Source organism: Phoca vitulina, unplaced genomic scaffold, assembly GCF_004348235.1.
Source record: "Phoca vitulina isolate PV1807 unplaced genomic scaffold, GSC_HSeal_1.0 scaffold11, whole genome shotgun sequence".
Classification (NCBI taxonomy): domain Eukaryota; kingdom Metazoa; phylum Chordata; class Mammalia; order Carnivora; family Phocidae; genus Phoca; species Phoca vitulina.
In genome coordinates this window covers 48,681,709-48,701,257 of record NW_022589714.1, presented here as the reverse complement: position 1 = coordinate 48,701,257, position 19,549 = coordinate 48,681,709, and the positions used below count along the sequence as shown (strand labels likewise).

The 19,549-nt window shown below is 49.6% G+C and overlaps 1 pseudogene; it reads right to left on the bottom strand.

Moving 5' to 3' along the window:
- Window positions 1-809: 809 nt before the first annotated feature.
- Window positions 810-1,559, bottom strand: LOC116635819 (annotated as a pseudogene).
- Window positions 1,560-19,549: the final 17,990 nt, after the last annotated feature.

Genomic DNA, 19,549 nt, shown 5'->3' with positions numbered 1-19,549 from the left:
ACTTTAACAAGACTGGTTAAGTGATTTTAATACTATGAAGCAATACAAATAAAATATTGTTAAAATTGAATTTTGTAATCATCTCAACATGAAAAATCACCTTGCCTTCCTATTTAGAGCCCCTTAAAGATAAGCTTTCTTCCTCTTTCAGTTTCCATAGGCTACAGAGTGAATTATTTCCGATGAAAATGTTCTTTCCCCATCTGCCTTAAGAAAGCCACTGCTGGGGTGTCTGGGTGGCTCAGTCAGTTAAGTGTCAGATTCTTGTTTCGGCTCAGGTCATGGTCTCAGGGTCGTGAGATCGAGCCCTGCATTGGGCTCCGCGCCCAGCACAGAGTCTGCTTGAGATTCTCTCTCCCTCTGCCCCTTCCCCACTGTGCTTTCTCTCTCTCTCTCTCTAACTAAAATAAGTAATAAATAAATCTTTACAAAAAAAGAAAGCAAGCCACTGCAAACTGCATGCAGGCTTTCATCCCAGCTGCTTGCAGTCTTGCACAAGGCTGGGATGAAGGCTCCTTCTGGCACTTGTCTCTGCACGGGCCTGGGCGAGGGTTTCTCTGAGCTCTGAACCCAGGGGACAGTACGCACACGTGCCAATTTTGCAAAGCACTACAGGTGCCTTTCCAGAGGGCCATATTCTCTACGTATCCACTAATGTTGCCCAAGGATCCCAGCTCCCCAGATCTTGGCCAGTGTTGCTTATTTCCCACCTTTCTATCTTTGGTCTCTCTAACTGGGATAAAGTGGTTGTCTCATTGCCATGACCTTTTCATTTCATTTTTGTTTTTTTGACAGATCCCGCCACAGGTTTATTTGTTCAAATAGCACGGAGGACACCAGCCCCATGCAGACAGAAGCCCGGGCGTCGCATCAGTCCTTCTGTCCTCACACTGGCAGAGGTCTCTGCACCGGAGCCTTTGTGGGGGCTGGGCGCCTCTGGGAGCCTGAGCTGCAGCAGGAGCTGGAGCGGGGGGCGCAGCTGCGGCCTGGGCCTTGGTCTGAGCCTTGGTCTTGGACTTCGGGCTGCAGAGCCCTGAGACCCTTGGCAAAGTGGACACGAGCAGGTTTCCCGAGCTTGGGGTGAGCGATGCAGGCAAATCGATTGAGCTCGCGGCTGCCGCCCTTTGGGACCTTGGGCTTGACCTCCATGGGCTTGATGAGGTCCTTGATAGTCTCAGCACGTGCACGCACGGCCTTGGTGTTGTTGGCCTGCATCTAATTCATGCCCTTCTTGTGCTTCTTGGCAAAGCACATGTTCCTCAGGAACTCAGAATCTGCCCTCTTAAGAGATTCATATCTTTTTTTAAAGATTTCTTTATTATTTGAGAGAATAAGAGAGAGAATCTCAAGCAGACTCCATGCGGAGTGCAGAGCCCCACACGAGGCTCAATCTCACGACCCTGAGATCATGACCTGAGTGGAAACCAAGAGTTGGATGCTTAACCTACTGAGCCACGCAGGCGCCCGAGATTCATATCTTTGTGACCGGGGTTTCTTGATGCCTTTTCTGTGCCATTTTTGTGACTGGCGGTCGTGGTATGGTTCTTGGACTTGGCCATGCCTGAACCGAAGCCTGTGGCTCCCAAAGCGCCTCCCATTTCATTTACTGCATTTAGTATTTCTAGAAGTCCAACCTGGTTCCTTTTAAGATGTACCATATCACTTTTCTACTTTCCTATTCCCTGCAGAGATATTCAACCTACTTCTTTACAACAGTAAACTTAGTTTATCATCTGTATCACGTAGTTCCATTATCTAGAGTCTTTACATGGGGTGGCACCTAGGCCAGAGGGCATCTTCATACAAATTAGAAAAAGTGGCCCTTCTTCAACCATGTGTTTTTGTTTTTGTTTTGTTTTGTTTTAAGATTTTATCCATTTATTTGACAGAGAGAGAGAGCACAAGCAGGGGGAGGGACAGAGGGAGAGGGAGAAGCAGACTCCCGGCGGAGCAGGGAGCCCGATGTGGGGCTCGATCCCAGGACCCTGGGATCATGATCCAAGCCGAAGGCAGACACTCAACTAACTGAGCCACCCAGGTGCCCCCAACCATGTGTTTTTTTATTTTTATTTTTATTTATTTATTTTTTTTAAAAGATTTTATTTATTTGACAGAGAGAGATACACAGCGAGAGAGAGAACACGAGCAGGGGGAGAGGGAGAGGGAGAAGCAGGCTTCCTGCAGAGCAGGGAGCCCGATGTGGGGCTCAATCCCAGGACCCTGGGATCATGACCTGAGCCGAAGGCAGACACTTAATGACTGAGCCACCCAGGTGCCACCCACGTGTTTTTTTTTAAAGTTAGAAGATTATCACAAAACCTGACCAGCTCGGCCAGGGAGAACATTCCAGCATGTTGGGGGCACACACTGTCACACACTCACACAACCCCTGGCTGCTGGGGCACACAGCTGCTGATGGCCACACACTCCCTTTGTCCCCAGCGGTCAGACGTGGAGTCTGGCAGCCGCAGAAATTGGGCTTCTAGGGCAGCGGGCTGGAGCCTGATTTCCTTGTTTCCTGGGTTATCTTTGACGACATGCTGGTTGTTGTCTTATTCGTAGGAATAATTCAGAAGGAAGGTAATCTCCTCCACAGAGCATTTGTGTTTGCTGCTTCCAAGAGCCTGGGGGCATCACCGGCGCTGAGCTTCTCTAAGTTAAGGCTTGGGATACCCAGGGTCACCTGCACCGACAGAGCCAGGCTGTGATCTCCCCAGGCTGGCCCACTTCCGGTTTACCCTTAACCTGGCTTATTGGGGGGAATGGGGTCTCCCGTTAGACTTCCCACCCGCGGGGCTGTGGTGGAGACACACTCATCTCAAGAGGCCATCAGGAGGAGAGCTCAACTGTCCGCTAGTGGGCAGAGGTCCTCAGGAAGAGAGCAGCTTCTCCTTGATCCCCGTGCCCATCAGAGTGATGCTGTCCCATCTTGTCAGCTCTTTACAGAGGCTCCTTTCAACACTCTATCCAGTTTTTTTTAGTTGTTTCAGCAGGAGGGTTGCGGGAGAGGTTCTCCTGCTATTACCAGAGAGTCCTGTTGTTTTAATTTGCAATCTTTTGATTAGAGGTGAATTGCAGGCTCGCCTGGGATTGGCAATATTTCCAATTTCCTCTCCAGCCAAGTGCCCGCTCATTCCCTGTGCCCTCCTTTCTCACTCTTTCCTGCCTTTCTCTTGTTGATGTGAAGGTGTTCCTTAAACACTCTAGATGTTAATTCTGTGTTAATTGCATATAACATCTTTTCCTGCTGAGTTATCTAGCCAGTCAGTACCTTTCTGGAGGGCTTTACGCAACAGATACCCTTGATTTTGATGCGGGCAAATTCAACCTAGTCCCCTCTGGAAGGTTTGCAGTGTGTCACCAGGACCCTTCGTCATTCAAAGCCAGGTCTCCCAGCGTCATTTGACCTGCATGAAGTAGAGGGGCTCTGACCTCCCTCTACTGTTCACTAAGCTTGTATTTGCACAGGTTAAGTCTGCAGCGTTGGCGACCTTGCCACATCGCTGCCTCATTTGTTAGCTTCCAATAAGAGCCATGAGTCCCTGATGCGTGTTGCTGTGAGGCCCTAGCCCCCCTCATCCTGGGCTCGCCAAGCTAAGTCTGAGACCTACAGGCAGAACACAGATCGTCATTATTTTTCATCTTGAGTCAGCCCACCATGCCAGGCTGCTAAGTTATTTTTGGACCCTGATTCTGTCATCCAGTGCTTTGGCTGTCCCAGTTTTTGGGGCCACCTGAAACTTTGGTAAATATGTCATCCATGCCTCCCCCCGTATCACCCGTGAGAGGGTGGACCATGAGAGGACGAAGGTCTGAACCCTGGCGCATGTCCTTGGGGTCCTCTTTCAGGCAGATATTGATTGATTAATGATAACATTCCCCGAGAGTCCTTGAGGAGCCACTAAATGCCGGAGCGTGGGCTAAGTGCTGGGGACGCAAGGCAGCCGGGGAAACAAGTCCTCCACCCTCTCAGGGCTCACACCGCCATGGAGGAGGCAGAGGCAATTAAATCTATAAATGATCATTTCCACTTGTTCTGCGCTTTTTTTTTAAAGATTTTATTTATTCATTTGAGACACAGAGATAGAGAGAGAGAGCATGAGCAGTGGGAGACGCAGAGGGAGAGGGAGAAGCAGGCTCCCCACTGAGCCAGGAGCCCGATGTGGGGCTCAATCCCAGGACCCTGGGATCATGACCTGAGCCGAAGGCAGACGCTTAACCATCTGAGCCACCCAGGCGCCCCTGAGTGCTTTTGTTTTTACAAAGAACTCCCTCATGGATTGTCTCTTTTGAGCCCTGTTTGGGACAGGCAGTCCGCCAAGAATACGTGTACTTAGCCACAAACCATCCTACAGTTCCCCAGTTATCCTGCGGGCTTTCAGGAAATCAGCCAAGCGCTTTGCTGAAATTCCCGCGCACCGTGTCTGCAGCGCCGGGCAAGGACTGCAAACAGGACAGAGATCCGGTGTGCAGGCTTCCTCATGAAGGCACGCCGTACCCCTTTATAACGGCTTACGAATTATTTGTTCATAAGTCACTGCCAGTCTCATTTGCAGCACTTCCTGCAAGGTTTGTGAGGCTCCTTCTCGTACGGTGCTGGGGTGTAATTCATCAGGACCAGGAGATTCCAGAGGATCCTACAGTCTGCACTGTTTATCCGGGGAGGTATTTACCCTCCAGCCCAGCAATTTAGGGGGGCCTGGTAAAGCCCTCTTCTGGGTCCAGTGTACCCCCCCTCCACTGGCGGGAGGGGGTAATGCAGTGCTTCTCCAAGCGCGGGGGCCATTGGGGGTCCTGTCCCATTAATGGATGAGGAAATGCATTTACTAGGTCTTGACTAGCATTTGCTTTTAAATAAAACAGAACGAATAGAAAATATCAGCGCTGTGGGTGGTAAGGGTACATGCTGTTTTATGAAATTCTCCTTTCAGTTATATATTAGATGTATGTGTGCTGGGTTCAGATCTAAAATCCGTCTCTTACTGTGGGTCTTTGTGGAAAAGCTTCCAAAGCTACGGGCACAGTGATTAAATCCATCCTCTTGAGTCCGCTAGAACACAGCTCAGCTCTGTGACTTTGGAGCCAGTTACCCAACGTAAGAGAAGTTCATCGATAACACAAGATTGTAGGACCTATCTCCTCGGGCTTTTATGAGGATTAAATGAAATAATAAGTGGAAATGGCTTGGTTCAGCACCTGGAATGTAATGTGCTCTTAAGATGGGGTTGTTTTCTCGCTTTGAAGATATGCACACATGGCCTGGTTTCCCTCTCATCCCCAGCGCTATTAATTTCACTTCCTACTTTCTATTTTCAGCAGTTTGGAGAAGCAAGTCTGTGGCTTTCTAGCAATCCTGGATTTTATGGATATTATCTCTCACATCTCAGAGGGTTTCAAAGCTCATAAACCTGGTTCTCCCGAGGCTTGAGGCTCGATGCCTGTGTTGCCTATGATTTGGGGGCGGCTCCACGCGCCCCAGCCCCCACTCCTCCGTCGGAGGCCGGGAGGTATTTTAAAACCAGGCTCTCTCCTTCCTTTTCCTCATGGAATGGAAACCTTTTCCTGCCTGTCCTCCCAGCGCCGTAAACTCTCTCCCATTCCCTGGGCCAGGCCTCTTTTCCAGCCTCCCTGCACCCCTGCTTCTTGGTCAGGGGGCAGGGGTGCTCTCAGCCCCCCCCACCCCCTGCATCCCGGGCGCCCTCACTGTTCCCTGACCCAGGGCGCTGGAGCCAGCTGCCGCCCAGGTTTGTGGGGCCAGCCACCTCCCCTCCCACCCTGAGCCAGAATTCAAGAGCAGGGTGGGCAGACTGCAAAGCCCAGCTCCCCCCAGAAGCAGGCACAGGGTTGAGGGCCACGTGAAAGCCCCACAGGCCTCTCATTCGTTCACACCTAGTGCTGGAGTCACCAAGATGACTAAGGAATGTTCTCTGCGCTCCAAGGCTCAGTCTAGGCCCAAGTCTTTAATGCCACCCCTCAAAAAGGCTTGTGGGTGCAGGGGGTGGGGGCCCCTGTAAGAAGTTCCCCCAGAAGGGCACCTCTAACAGGGGAAATTGCCTTTCTTAACAATAAAATTTGAATTCAAATATGTCACAGTTTATAGCACAATAGAATCAGGATCAAAGAAACTAGAAGGGCGAGGCAGAGTTTGCTTTTGAAAAAGCATTTCAGGGATTTTCCTCCTTGATTGTCTATGCAATAGGAACTATCCTGGTTTTTCTTTTCAGATTACGCATTGAGTGCCAGGTGTCAGGAGGGGAGCGGGGTGCCAGAGCGTCCCTTCTGGGCCATGCTGAACCCCGGGTTATGAAGTCCACTCCACTCCTGGAGACGGGTCCCCAAGGGACTGTGGGACACTCCCCTCTCTTCACAACTCGCAAATAAACATCACTTAGAAAAAACTTTGCCATCAGTACACCAGTGGGCAACAAAATGGATACTTCTTAAATATTCCAAGATCATATACCCTTTTCAGCAATCCCATTAGAACTAGGCTTTAATTTTAAAAAACGCCAATTTGATTGGATAGAAATTACTTTTCTACAACTTTCCTTTAGCCAAAAATGTTATAAATTGTTTTTACTCTGTGCTTTATATACCATGTGGACCTGGTGTGTCAAAATTAAATTTCAAGAGAAATAAATGTATGGAAAGATCAGCTGAGTTGAGCCCTCATCCTGAAAACATTGCATACAAAAGATACGAGTAACTAGCGGTTAGTAAGCAACCACACACATATTTTTCGGTATTTTAATTTCTCATTCTGATGACAGAAAACATTAGAGGCGCACGACATAGAAAGTGAGCTTCTCCAGTAATTCCATTTCCAACGTCAAACCTCAGAGGCCGTGTGTGTCTGGCCCACCTGCTCATAGAGAGTAGAGCGATGCCCGTGTGTGAACACGCCCAGGAGCGTATGTAGAAGTAGAAATATTTGGGGCGCTTGGGTGGCTCAGTCAGTTAAGCGTCCGACCCTTGATTTCGGCTCAGGTCGTGATCTCAGAGTTGTGAGATCGAGGCCCGAGTCGGGCTCCACTCTCAGTGTGGTGTCTACTTAAGATTCTCTTTCCTTCTCAAATAAAATAAATCTTAAAAAAAAAATAGAAATTTTTTTAAAGTTTATTTATTTATTTATTTAGATTTTTTATTTATTTTTTGACAGAGAGAGACACAGCGAGAGAGGGAACACAAGCAGGGGGAGTGGGAGAGGGAGAAGCAGGCTTCCCGCTGAGCAGGGAGCCCGATGTGGGGCTTGAGCCCAGGACCCCGGGATCATGACCTGAGCCGAAGGCAGATGCCTAAGGACTGCGCCACCCAGGCGCCCCCCAAAATAGAAATGTTTGCTTCCATCAGACGGTTTGAAGTACTTCTGCCCGGGGAGAAGGCAAGGGGCGGAGGGCCTTATGCTGGTGCTGGGGTAGCACACTGCGCCGTCTCTCAGCTAGGGCTGGCTGAGAGAGTGGGGAACCTGGGGGCGGGGTGGCTCAAAGGAAACACTTCAGGGTGGCATTCCTCAGTCTGGGAATAAGGACAGGGAAGGGGAAGAGCTGGGAGGTAGCAAGCGATCGCCAAGGTGCCAAGAGGCCGCTGGAGAGGCAGCGGTGCAGAGGGAGGGTTGCATATACTCCGCCCTCAGTGACTGCGGGAGACTCCCCTGCACACCCTGCCAGGGGGGGTGGGCGGGGGGCTGTGCGGGGGTCAGAGCTCACAGATGGGCTCCTGCAGGGCGGAGGCGGCAGTGTCCCCCCCAGGCAGCACAGAGCGACTGCTCGGGACAAAGCCCTCTCCGAGATGCGGGAGCCAGCGGGGTCTGCCTCCCCTTCTGCGGTCCATGCGGTCCGTGGGGGCGACGCTGGGCCAGACCTCGCCATGGTGGAGCGACGCTCCCAGGCCGACATGGGACAGGTGAGCTGAAACAGGGAACCCCACTTACTCAGGGCTGTCTTTCTGAAACGGGTTTCAGCTGAGACTTGAAATACACCCTCCACCCCTCCACACACGCCCCGTCGTCCTCCCGGTGCTAACCCTCCGGGGAGTAACTTCCTCCGCCACCACGGTGTGTCTGCACATCGCAACGCGGCCTATCCTGGCCAAGGCCTCCACCTGAGATCTTCTGTTTAGTTCTCTTTTGTTCAAGGCTGAGATGACCTCAACTCACAATTCCCGAAAGCGCACCACTGTTGGCGTGCCGGTTTGAGATTTCCTAGGCGAAATAGCCAGGGTGAGCCATTCCCATCGGAGACCTGGGTCCCGGCCCGATGGCAAGCCTCCCGTGGGTGCCCGGCATTCAGGAAGACTACCTCTTCCTCCTGCAAGTTTGGGCAGTGGGTTTAGTGAGTGAGGACAGGCTTCCTGTTGTTGGGGGAGGACATGCCATTTGTTTGGTGGAAAGTCGCCTCACGACTGCAGGTAACCGACTTCTGCCAGTCCCAGGTACCGCCTTCCGGCCTTCCAGAAGTGCCCACGGAAGTCGGGCCACTGCGAGTTTCATCTCTTTTACCTCCTGGCCACCCCCCCACCCCCTGGCCTTGGCAATGCTATCCCCCCACCCCCGGGGGAAGCTCATGTGGCCTCTAAAGACCCTGATACAATGCGCCCACTGCAATGGCTGATTCCAGAAAAGCCATGACATGTGTGTGTGGGGGGAGGGGAATGCTACATCCGACAGGGAGAGCAGGGTATCAGAGGATCCGACTCAGTCTTACCCTCCAGCTCCACACTGGCTTGCGGCACACTCCCCTCTCCCTCCCCTCCCCCAATCCCTTCAGAACCGGCTCCCTTTGTTACTGGCTTTGTCACCATCGCTTCAGCAGCAAAACCTGGAGCGGGCCGGAAGGTGCCCCTGCAAGAGTTACATCCACGTCCTAACCCCTGGAACCTAGGAGTGCAAACGGATTTGGAAAAAGGGTGTTTGCCGATGTAATTAAGAATCTTGAGACTAGATCATCCTGGATTACGAGAGGAGCCCTAAATCCAAAGACAAGTGTCCTAGGAGCCACAGAAGAGACACGGACAGGATAGCGGGCCTTGAGAAGACACAGGCGGAGAATGGAGTTCCACGGCCACAAACCAAGGAGCCTTGGGAGCCCCAGGAGCTGGCTGAGGCAAAGGATTATCCCCCAGGGCCCGCAGAGGGAGCTCGGTCCCGCTGGTACCTTGATTTTGGACCTCTGGCCTCCAGAACCCTGAGAATTCCTATTGTTCTAAGCCGCTCGGCTGGTGCTAGGTGCTAGGTGCTAGGTGCTAAGTGCTAGGTGCTAGGTGCAGCCGCGGGGAGCTCAGACAGCGCCCTCAACAGAGCCAGTGTCCCTGCCCAGTCCTACGCCTGCCTGCTCAGCAGCAGCACCAGGAGGCGACTGTCCCATCCTCAGGCACTGCCTTCCCGGCTCCTCACTGCTGTTTTCCCACCTCACGGGACACTTTCACAATCTTCCAGGCTGAGTCCCTCGCTTCCCCCTACTGCTGAATGTTGGAGCCCCCAGCATGACCCTCATGAATCCCCTCGGTGAAATCATCCTGTCCCGTGGCGCTAAACACCACCTGCCCTCTCTGCTCCCGATTTCCTTCTGCAGGAACCTGGCGAGGCAGGGGCTCAGAAACTATTCGGAGGATGAGTAACATCTTTTCACATAAATCACCATTTTAAATGTGTTTACCATAGCGGGGCGCCTGGCTGGCTCTGTCAGTGGAGTGTGCGACTCTTGATCTTGGGGTTGTGAGCTCAAGCCCCACGGTGGGTGTAGAGATCACTTACAAAAATTAATATATGTGTTTATCATATTCATTTTGGAAGCACTCTCAGATGTACTCTCTTGTTCTTCTCATAAAAGCCCTGTGGCTTTTGAGTGACTGGGTGCTGGTCCTTCGGCTATTTTGTGGCAAAACCCAGGTTTCTGGATCTTTCAGGCCTCTCCTACCGCCCTCTGACAGGCTGGAGCACCGCCCTGAAGGTTCTGTTGCACTGATCGTGCTGTTCCGAGGTTTCTCTGCATTACGAATCCTGTCTCGTGACTCCATCCTCTGATTATCAAGGCTTCTCGAGAGGCTTTCTCTCTGGAACAGGGGTTGGCAAAGTAGGACCTGCGGGCCAAACCCGGTAGGCTCTCTGTTTTCGTAAAGCAAATCGTACTGGAAGGCAGCCACACTCCTCGGCATGCGTAGTTCTGGCTGCTTCTGTGCTCCGACAGCAGGGCCAGGCCGATAGCCCACAGCCGAGCATTTTTACTCTCTGGCCCCTTTACAGAAACGGCTTGGAATTAGCCACAGGGAAGGCTTTCCCCTCCTTGCTGTGTTTGCACCCTCGGTCTCCTGCATCCATTCTGGGAGAAGGGAAGGGATGATCTTTTCCCGCTTTCCCACTAGTCAGACTCCAGGCTTGGAAATGGTATGAAACCTACTATGCTGATGACGGTCTTGGTGATTGCTGGCCACCTTTCTGCCCTCCTCCCTCCCCATCAAGGCCTCTCCCCGAAGTGGAGTCTCTGCCGATCAATAAGGTTGGGATTCCTCCTAAAGGCCTTCCCACATCTGCAACAAAGAGAAGCAGCCTCCTGAGAAAAGGCCTCTCCGCACTCCTTACCGACACACATATACTCCCTCCCATCGCGAAGAAAAGGAGAAAGTGCCTCGTCGTCTTGGAAGGTTCTTCCACACTCATTACGTTCACGGAGCTTTTTCGATTATGAAGTACCGATGAGCAGCCTGAGCGACTGACTCCTGGGGCTTTCTCTCCACCCTCAGCACTCAGGAGACTTCTTGCCCGGTGTGGGAAGCTGGGAGCTGGTGCTAAAGGTTTTGCCACGCCGCTCACAGCCACGGGCCTTCCGTCTGCTGCGGTGCTCGGAGCCCGAGACCACAACTGCCCACACCTGCTGCGGGAGTGCGCTCTGGCGTGAGCACACCGACGCCCGGGCACGTTTCTGTTTCTCGGCGCTTCCTCGCGCTCCTTACCTCGATCAGACTGCTGGTGAGCGCAATTCCTGTGGGCCGCAGGAACGGGACAGCGCAGACCTCTCTCCAGCAGATTTTCCGCCAAGCAGGAGGTCGTGACTTCCCAGGGGACCTCTTCCCGCACTCGCCATACTTGAAAGATCTTTTCTTCTAAGACCTCTTGTGGTTTCTCGGGACTCAGGAGATTCTACAAAATTAGATCTCTGGGGCCCAGCCTTTGGGAGTTCTCCCCACGCCTTCCCTCCACACTGAGCGTCCTCAGAAATGCCCTGCTTCCCAGCCGCCTCCGCCTCCCTGCCTCCGCCCTCACCACCTGACAAATAAAAACGCGGCAGGACCTGATAGCCACTGTGCACCAAAACCAACCTGAGAACAGAAGCACCGAAGAGAGAATGCTGGTGTGCGGCCCTCGTCCTCCCAAGCCGTCGCGGTAAGGGAGGGAAGGGGGCTGGGACGGGGCCGAGAGCCAGCCGACAGGGAAGGCCGAGTGTGCTGGTAACACAGAGAGTGAGAGGGAGGAACGAAGGGCCGGGCAGAACACCTAGGGAATGAACAGCGCAGTCAGCTGATGTGTAGAGATGAAGTCAAGCCCCAGAAGGAAAGGGGTGAGAAAACAAAGCAGCAGGTAAAGGGGAACGGCTGTGGGCGAAGCTCCTCGGGGTCTTCACTGCACGCAGACGGCGCAGGCAGAGGCAGACGTCAGAGGCTCCGGGTGCTCATGGCTAACCCAGGGGAGAGGAAATGCACACTGGGGTATTCCTGTCGAAGTTTCTATCCGATTTCCCCTGGTGGCCAAGAGACCAAGAGAAAATGAGGAATCATCTAAATCAGCGTTCCGCCCAATGTTTCCGAAGGCACACGGGAAGGAGTAGCCACAGCAGGGGAGCTAAGGGACTCCCCTCACTCACTGGTGTGAGCGAAGCCCTCCATCCTCAAGTGGCCGGCAGATCTGGTACCCATCATGCTTCCCCTTGTTCCAGGAAGATGATCAGATTAGGCTGGGAAAAATAAAATTCTATTCATAGCACTGGGAACAGGAAAAGGGGAGATAATGGACCCAAAGCAGCCTTAGGCCTTCTGCCAACATGAAACAGACACGGCCGGGGAAGCCAACAGGCGGGGCTGCTCTCTAAGGGGACGACCATCTTAGGCCGGAAGTAAAACTCCCAAGGTCAAGGTCTTCGATACAGACAGATCACCTGGGTGCTGGAGAGGGTAAACTCAGATCCCAGGAAATGTGCCCATTTCCAGTAGGGGAAGTATCAGAACCCAACATTTACGGGAAGCAGAAATAGCCCACTCTTCATCAGGAGGGACCATGCAGCTTACAAGGATTCAGAAACTAAAACCAACTAACCTGAAAGCTTCAGACCATGCCAACAAATGGGTGGCAGCAATGACTTAGTCAGCAATGGATTAACTGAGACACACAGAGAGTTCTTACCCAGTCAGGTCACGTTCCCAAAATTCTCCATCACATCTTAATGGAGATTCCTCTCGGAAGGGCCAGGCAACGCCAGTCCCTATGAGTGACATGTATGGCCAGGGCCTCACACATCTTCAAAGGTCACCCAATCCTGAAACACAGGATTTCTGCTGCCACCAGAAGAATAATCCCCGAGGGATTTTTCAGCAGAGTAAAGGGGAGGCTCTGAGTCTCTGTCTATACCTGATGAGTAAGGACGGCTATGGAACAAGACAAGGGTCTTCCAGCAGGGAAAGGGATGGCTAGGGCTGCCGTGGTCAAGCAAATACCACAGCAATGAAGGTGCAAGGGAAAACTGTATTTCCCTCCCCAACTCTCAACACTTTTGGTCACCAAACAGGTGTGTGTTTGGGGGTCTTCCTACACCAAATAGTTCTCTGACACCAGCTGGGTGTCCCGTAACTTTTTTTTTTTTAAGATTTTATTTTTTTAATCTTTTTTAAAAATTATTTATTTATTTATTTTTTAAGTAATCTCTACACCCAACATGGGGCTTGAACTCACAATCCCAAGATCAAGAGTCACATGCTCCACTGACTGAGCCAGCCAGGCCCCCCAAGGGAGTCTCATGATTTAACTCACTTCTGACACTGTCTACGTGGAGAGAGCATCAGATCCCACAGGTTAAGGGCTCAGTTCCACTGGACTGTCCCCACTGCGGATGCCAATCACCAAGTCCAAGTTGTCACCTGCACTTCTGACTAACTGGCTCTAAATCAGGGGTTCCCATGACCCCCTCCTCAGGTTCGATTAATTGCTAGAGCCACTCTCAGAACTCAGGAAAACAGTTTACTTACTAGTGCCAGTTTATTACAAAGGTATTGAAAGATATGACTAAACAGCTAGATGTAGAGATCATAAGCAGAGCGTAGGTGCTTCTGTCCCCGGAGGACTTAGGCTGTGCCACCTGCTGGCACAGATGTGTTCTTGTTCATCAACCCAGAAGAACTCGTCAAATCTCACTGCCCAGCAGGTCTTACTGGGCTTCATAACCAGTCTTCTTCCCTTCTTATAGGTTGGCAGGTGGAGCTGAAAATTGCAACCCTCCAATTATTGGTGGAGCTGAAAATTGCAACCCTCCAATTACTTGGTCTCTCTGGTGACCAGGCCCATCCTGAGGCTATCCAGGGACCCTACCTGCCCTAAGTCCCCTCGTCAGCAAAAACTCCTGTGTGCTTGGAAAGGGACTCCTTAAGAGTAACAAGAGACGATTCTATCACCCAGGAAATTCAAAGGGTTTTAGAAGCTCAGTGCCAGGAACCAGGGCCAAAGGCCAAATATATTTATTATACCACAGGAAGAAATGCAAACTTTAATTGATTATTAGGTGGTCAGGCAAGGTCTCGTGAAGCAGCGGAAGGAAGCAAAGCTTACCAGACCCAAGGGCTAGGGCTGCAGCCGCCATGACCGCCATGACCGGGCCTCAGGACTTTCCTCTGCAGAGGGTGGGGGCTTCGGGGCCACGACCGGCAGAGGCTGGGGGAAAAGTTTCTGAGGACCAAAAAAAAAAAAGAGGCAGTCCTCTGCCTTGTACCCCAACCCATTCCCAATGCCCAGGGAGAGACCAGACACACAAGGCAGGAATATTTCCAGAAGGGGGAGTACGCACAGCCCTGTAGTTCTAACCCTGCATTCAAATCTGCTTCAGAAACTGGACTCTGAGGCAACAATGGACAGTAAGTACCCAGCATCCCTCCTGTGGAAGACAAGTGGGCTTCACTTTAGAATTTAAAAATTTTCCCACATATACCCTAACCATCTCGACTTGGGCCACTAAATAAGTAAACGGCTAAAAGTGTAACAAATAATAAATCTCCACTGGTCAGGGAGATATGGCATGTCTCCGCAGTGAAATACCATAAGCTACAGAGAGAATAAAGTAGACTTATATGGAAAGACCTGGAGATGTTTCATGATGCAGTAAGGTGCTGTAAGGGGAAAACCAAAGTTCAGCTTGATCCTTTTAAAAAAACATATATACTTGGTGGGGGGTGGGAGGGATGGGGGGGCTGGGTGATGGACACTGGGGAGGGTATGTGCTATGGTGAGCGCTGTGAATTGTGTAAGACTGATGAGTCACAGACCTGTACCCCTGAAACAAATAATACATTATATGTTAAAAAAAAAAAAAAAGAAGAAGAAGATAGTAGGAAGGGAAAAATGAAGGGGGGGAAATCAGAGGGGGAGACGAACCATGAGAGACTATGGACTCTGGGAAACAAATTGAGGGGTTTAGAAGGGAAGGGGTGGGGGGATGGGCTAGCCTGGTGATGGGTATTAAAGAGGGCACGTACTAAATGAGCACTGGGTGTTATACGCAAACAATGAATCATGGAACACTACATCAAAAACTAACGATGTAGGGCGCCTGGGTGGCTCAGCTGGTTAAGTGACTTCCTTCGGCTCAGGTCATGATCCTAGAGTCCCGGGATCAAGTCCCACATCGGGCTCCCTGCTCAGCAGGGAGTCTGCTTCTCCCTCTGACCCTCCCCCCTCTCATGCTCTATCTCATTCTCTCTCTCAAATAAATAAATAAAATCTTTAAAAACAAAACAAAACAAAAAAACTAATGATGTAATGTATGGTGATTAACATAATAAAATAAAATTAAAAAAAAAAATCATATATACTTATATGAAATCTGGATGATTTTATTCTAAATCCTTGAAGGAAAGGATTAAGAGAGGTATCCATTCACTTTCCACATTCTTTTTTACACAAAGAACTTAATGAAAAACATTTTCTCTCGAATTTTTTTATTATGCTCAGATATAAACATAAAAGGTATTTACTTCTTGATTTTTTTAGACAATAGCAAAGACTTATTTCTTACTCATGTCATAGCCGGGCTGTGGCTGGCTACGGCTTTGCTCCATTGCACTCAGGCTGAAAGAACAAGCCCAACCAGCAACCACTCTTTTTTTTTAAAGATTTATTTATTTTGAGAGAGAGAGAGAGAGTCAGGGGAGGGGCAGAGGGAGAGACTCTTCAAGCAGACTCCCCACTGCGCGCAGAGCCCACGCAGAGCCGGACACGGGGCTCCATCCCACGACCCTGAGATCATGACCTGAGCTGAAACCAAGAGCCAGAAGCTTAACCACCTGAGCCACGCAGGCGCCCTGCAACCACTCTTTTTTTAAAAAAGTTGTGGTACAGGGGCACCTGGGTGGCTCAGTCGTTAAGCGTCTGCCTTCGGCTCAGGTCATGATCCTGGGGTCCTGGGATCGAGCCCCGCATCGGGCTCCCTGCTCCGCGGGAAGCCTGCTTCTCCCTCTCCCACTCCCCCTGCTTGTGTTCCCTCTCTCGCTGTGTCTCTCTCTGTCAAATAAATAAATAAAATCTTTAAAAATAAAAAAATAATAAAAAGTTGTGGTACAATGTATAGATCATAAAATTTATGTAGTAACTTTTAAGCATAAGCTCAATGGCATTAAGCACATTCCAGCCGCAGTGCCACCACCTCCAGCACTTCTCTCACCTGCCCAAACTGACACCCCATACCCATTAAGCACTAACTTCCCCCCAGCCCCTGGCAATCACCACTCCACTTCCCATCTCCATGAATTTGGCTCCTCGAGGTACCTCCTATAAGTGGAGTCAAACTGTATTTGTCCTTTTGTGACTGCCTTACTGCACTAATACAATGTCTTTGAGGTTCATCCATGTCATAGCACGGGGGCAGAATTTCCTTTGTTTGAGGGGCGCCTGGGTGGCTCAGTCGGTTAAGCGTCTACCTTCGGCTCAGGTCATGATCCCGGGGTCCTGGGATTGAGCCCCGCATCGGGCTCCCTGCTCAGTGGGGAGCCTGCTTCTCCCTTGCCCTCTGCCGCTCTCCCAGCTTGTGCTCTCTTGCATTCTCTCTCTCTCAAATAAATAAATAAAATCTTTTACAAAAGAATTTCCTTCGTTTGAAAGGCTGAGCAACATTCCATTGTACGATACGACGTTTCGTTTCTCCAGTCCCCCAGGGGTGGATACCTGGTTGCTTCCACCTTCTGTATTATCACTAACACTGCTATAGACATGGGTGTGCAAATAAATACCAGAGTCTCTGTTTCCAGTTCTTTTGGAAATATACCAAGAAGCAGAATTGCTGGGTCATATGGTAATTCTATTTGAATTATTTTGAGGAACTGCCATACCATTTTTCGCAGCGGCCGCACAAGGGTTGTGATTTCTCCATAGCCTCCCCAACACTTGTAGTTTGTTTTGCTCGTAATAGTCATGGTAACGGGTGTGAAGTGCTATCTCACTGTAGGTTTGATTTGCATTTCCCTGATGATTAGTGATGTTAAGCATCTTTTCCTGGAAATGTCTATTACTCAAGCCCTTGGCCCATTTTTTAATGTTGCTTGTTTTTAATTGTAGGAGTACTTTATTTGAGAGAGTGTGTGAGAGTGAGAGCACAAGGGGGTTGGTCGGAGGAGAGGCAGAGGGAGAGTGAGAAGTAGACTCCCTGCTGGGTAGGAAGCCCGATGCGGGGCTCGATCCCAGGATCCCGGGATCATGACCTGAGCCGAAGGCAGACACTTAACTGACTGGGCCACCCAGGCGCCTCCCTCTTTTTTCTTATTTTTTTTTTGGTGGGCAGCCACCCAGGCACCCCTGATTGTAGGAGTACTTTATATATTTTTGATCTCTTTCAATTTTTAAAGACTTTCCAAAAAACCTTTTGCATGGAAAACGCCTATAATTCAAGAATGTCTCAAAAATACTGTTTACAGTTGGATCGGGATTTTGGAGATTTTTTAGCTTTTTATTTTGAAATAATGACAGATCTCACAGGATCTTAGATACTTGCATCTGGAGTTAAAACAGCATCCCAGGCTGAATGTAAAGGTGGAGTAAATATGCAAAGCTAAGCAGGAGAGCTAGTCTCTTAGCCCATCTCTTCCTCCCACCCCCCACCAAAGTCCACTTATTTCACAAACCAGAATGGGAAAACTATAGTAGGAGAAATTTGCATCTGGGAAGAGTGACAAGGGCCATCACTTTATATATATTACAAAGTTATTCTGGTTTCACTGAGAACATTCCCAGAAAAAAATTTCTATAAAGGGTAGGCAGTGGAAATCATACTTTCTACCAAAAATGAATTGTGACAATTTTTTTTTTTTAATATTTTATTTATTTGACAGAGAGAGACAGGCAGAGAGGGAACACAAGCAGGAAGAGTGGGAGAGGGAGAAGCAGGCTTCCCGCGGAGCAGAGAGCCCGATGCGGGGCTCGATCCCAGGACTCCGGGACCATGACCTGAGCCGAAGGCAGACGCTTAACGACTGAGCCACCCAGGCGCCCCTGAATTGTGACAATTAAGAGGACAGACTTTTCAAAAGCTTTTCCAATGTGATCTGAGCACTCTGTCAGAGGCTGCGAGTCACCTACCAACACCACTCTCCTTTCCTACTAACAGAAACACATTTGTTGTATCCAGGGTGACAAAGTGCCCAGCTAAAAAGGCCACATCTTCCAGCCTCTCCCACAGCCAGGGATGGTTACATGATACAGTTCCGGCCAATGAAATGAAAGCCAGGAAGTCACTAGACAGGGCTTCCAGAAAGTTCTTTCAAGTCCTCTTATTTAAACAAGTGTGATAGGGGTGCCTGGGTGGCTCAGTCGGTTAAGCGTCTGCCTTCGGCTCAGGTCATGATCTCAGGGTCCTGGGATCAAGTCTCACATTAGGCTCCCTGCTTGGCTGCGAGTCTGCTTCTCCTTCTTCCTCTGTGATCTCCCTTGCTCTCACGCCCTCTCAAATAAATAAATTTTAAAAATAAAAAGTGTGATACTTTGTTAGAAATGCAGAATCTTGGGCATTTAGTCCAACCTATGGAATTGGGATCTGCATTTTAACAAGACCCCCTGTTGGCTCACATATGCATTTAAAGTTTTGAGAAGTGTTGCTTTAAGGGGTGTTTTTAGCTTCCTCTTTCTTCCTGCCTGGAATGAGAATGGGATTGCTGGGGCTTATATACAGTGGCCATCTTTTGACCACGATGTGACCTCAAAGAAGCCACATGCTAAGGAGGATAGTGGAAAAAAACGGAAGGAGCCTGGGGCACTGATGACATTATGGAGCCACCACACTGTCCGGAACTGCCTGCTCCACCAGACTTCTTGAACATAAGAGGACAGCCTCTACCATGTGCAACTACTACTGAGAAGGAACCACTCCAGATGTACAGACTAGAAGAAAAATCAGAAAGCTGTCAGCAAGAAAAAGCATAGTCAACTGTTACTGGATCGTAAACTATACATAATTATTCCATTTTAAGTTAATATGGGTAGGCACATGTAAGTGTATAAAAATGTCCAGGGGTGACTGGGTGGCTCAGTCAGTTAAGCATCTGACCCTTGATCTCAGCTCAGGTCTCCATCTCAGGGTCATGAGTTCAAGCCCTGTATTGGACCCCGGAGCCTACAATGTCCAGAAGATAGAAGTATATATATCAAAATGCTCATAGTGTAGATGGTGGAATTATGAGTAAATTTAATTTTCTTCTTTACAACTTCTTTTATTGACTGAATTTTTTACATTTTGCATGAATTTTATTTTATAGTAAGAGAAATGGTTTTTAAAAGATAGAAAATACATGTACCCTACACAGAAGTACACCTTAAGATAATTAAAAAATATATATTGAACAGGATAAAGAATTGCTAGGTTGCCTGGCTGGCTCAGTCAGAAAAGCATGTGGCTCTTGATCTTGAGGGTCGTGAGTTCGAGCCCCACGTCGTGGATAGATATTATTTAAATAACTAAAGAAACTTTTCAAAAAAAAAAAAAGAGAATTGCCCACTTCTGGGGGTAGGAGTGGGCCGACGAGAAAACAGGAAATAAAGTGAAAGCAACCTTGCTCGACTAATGATGTCAAGGGGCCTCAAATGGCGTATAATTTGCACACCCTTGACTCCTAAGGTCCAAAAAACTTCCAGCTCACATCACAGACATTTTTGACTAAACATCTATTCACCGGCTTGCGGAATTCCTTGGTCTTCAGATTCCACTAAATAACTTTTGGCTACATTTCAAAATAAAATGATCCTCAAGAGGCAAAGACTAGTCACACTTGAGGCCCACATACATGTAACCACTTCAAAGGCAGCTCAAAAAACACT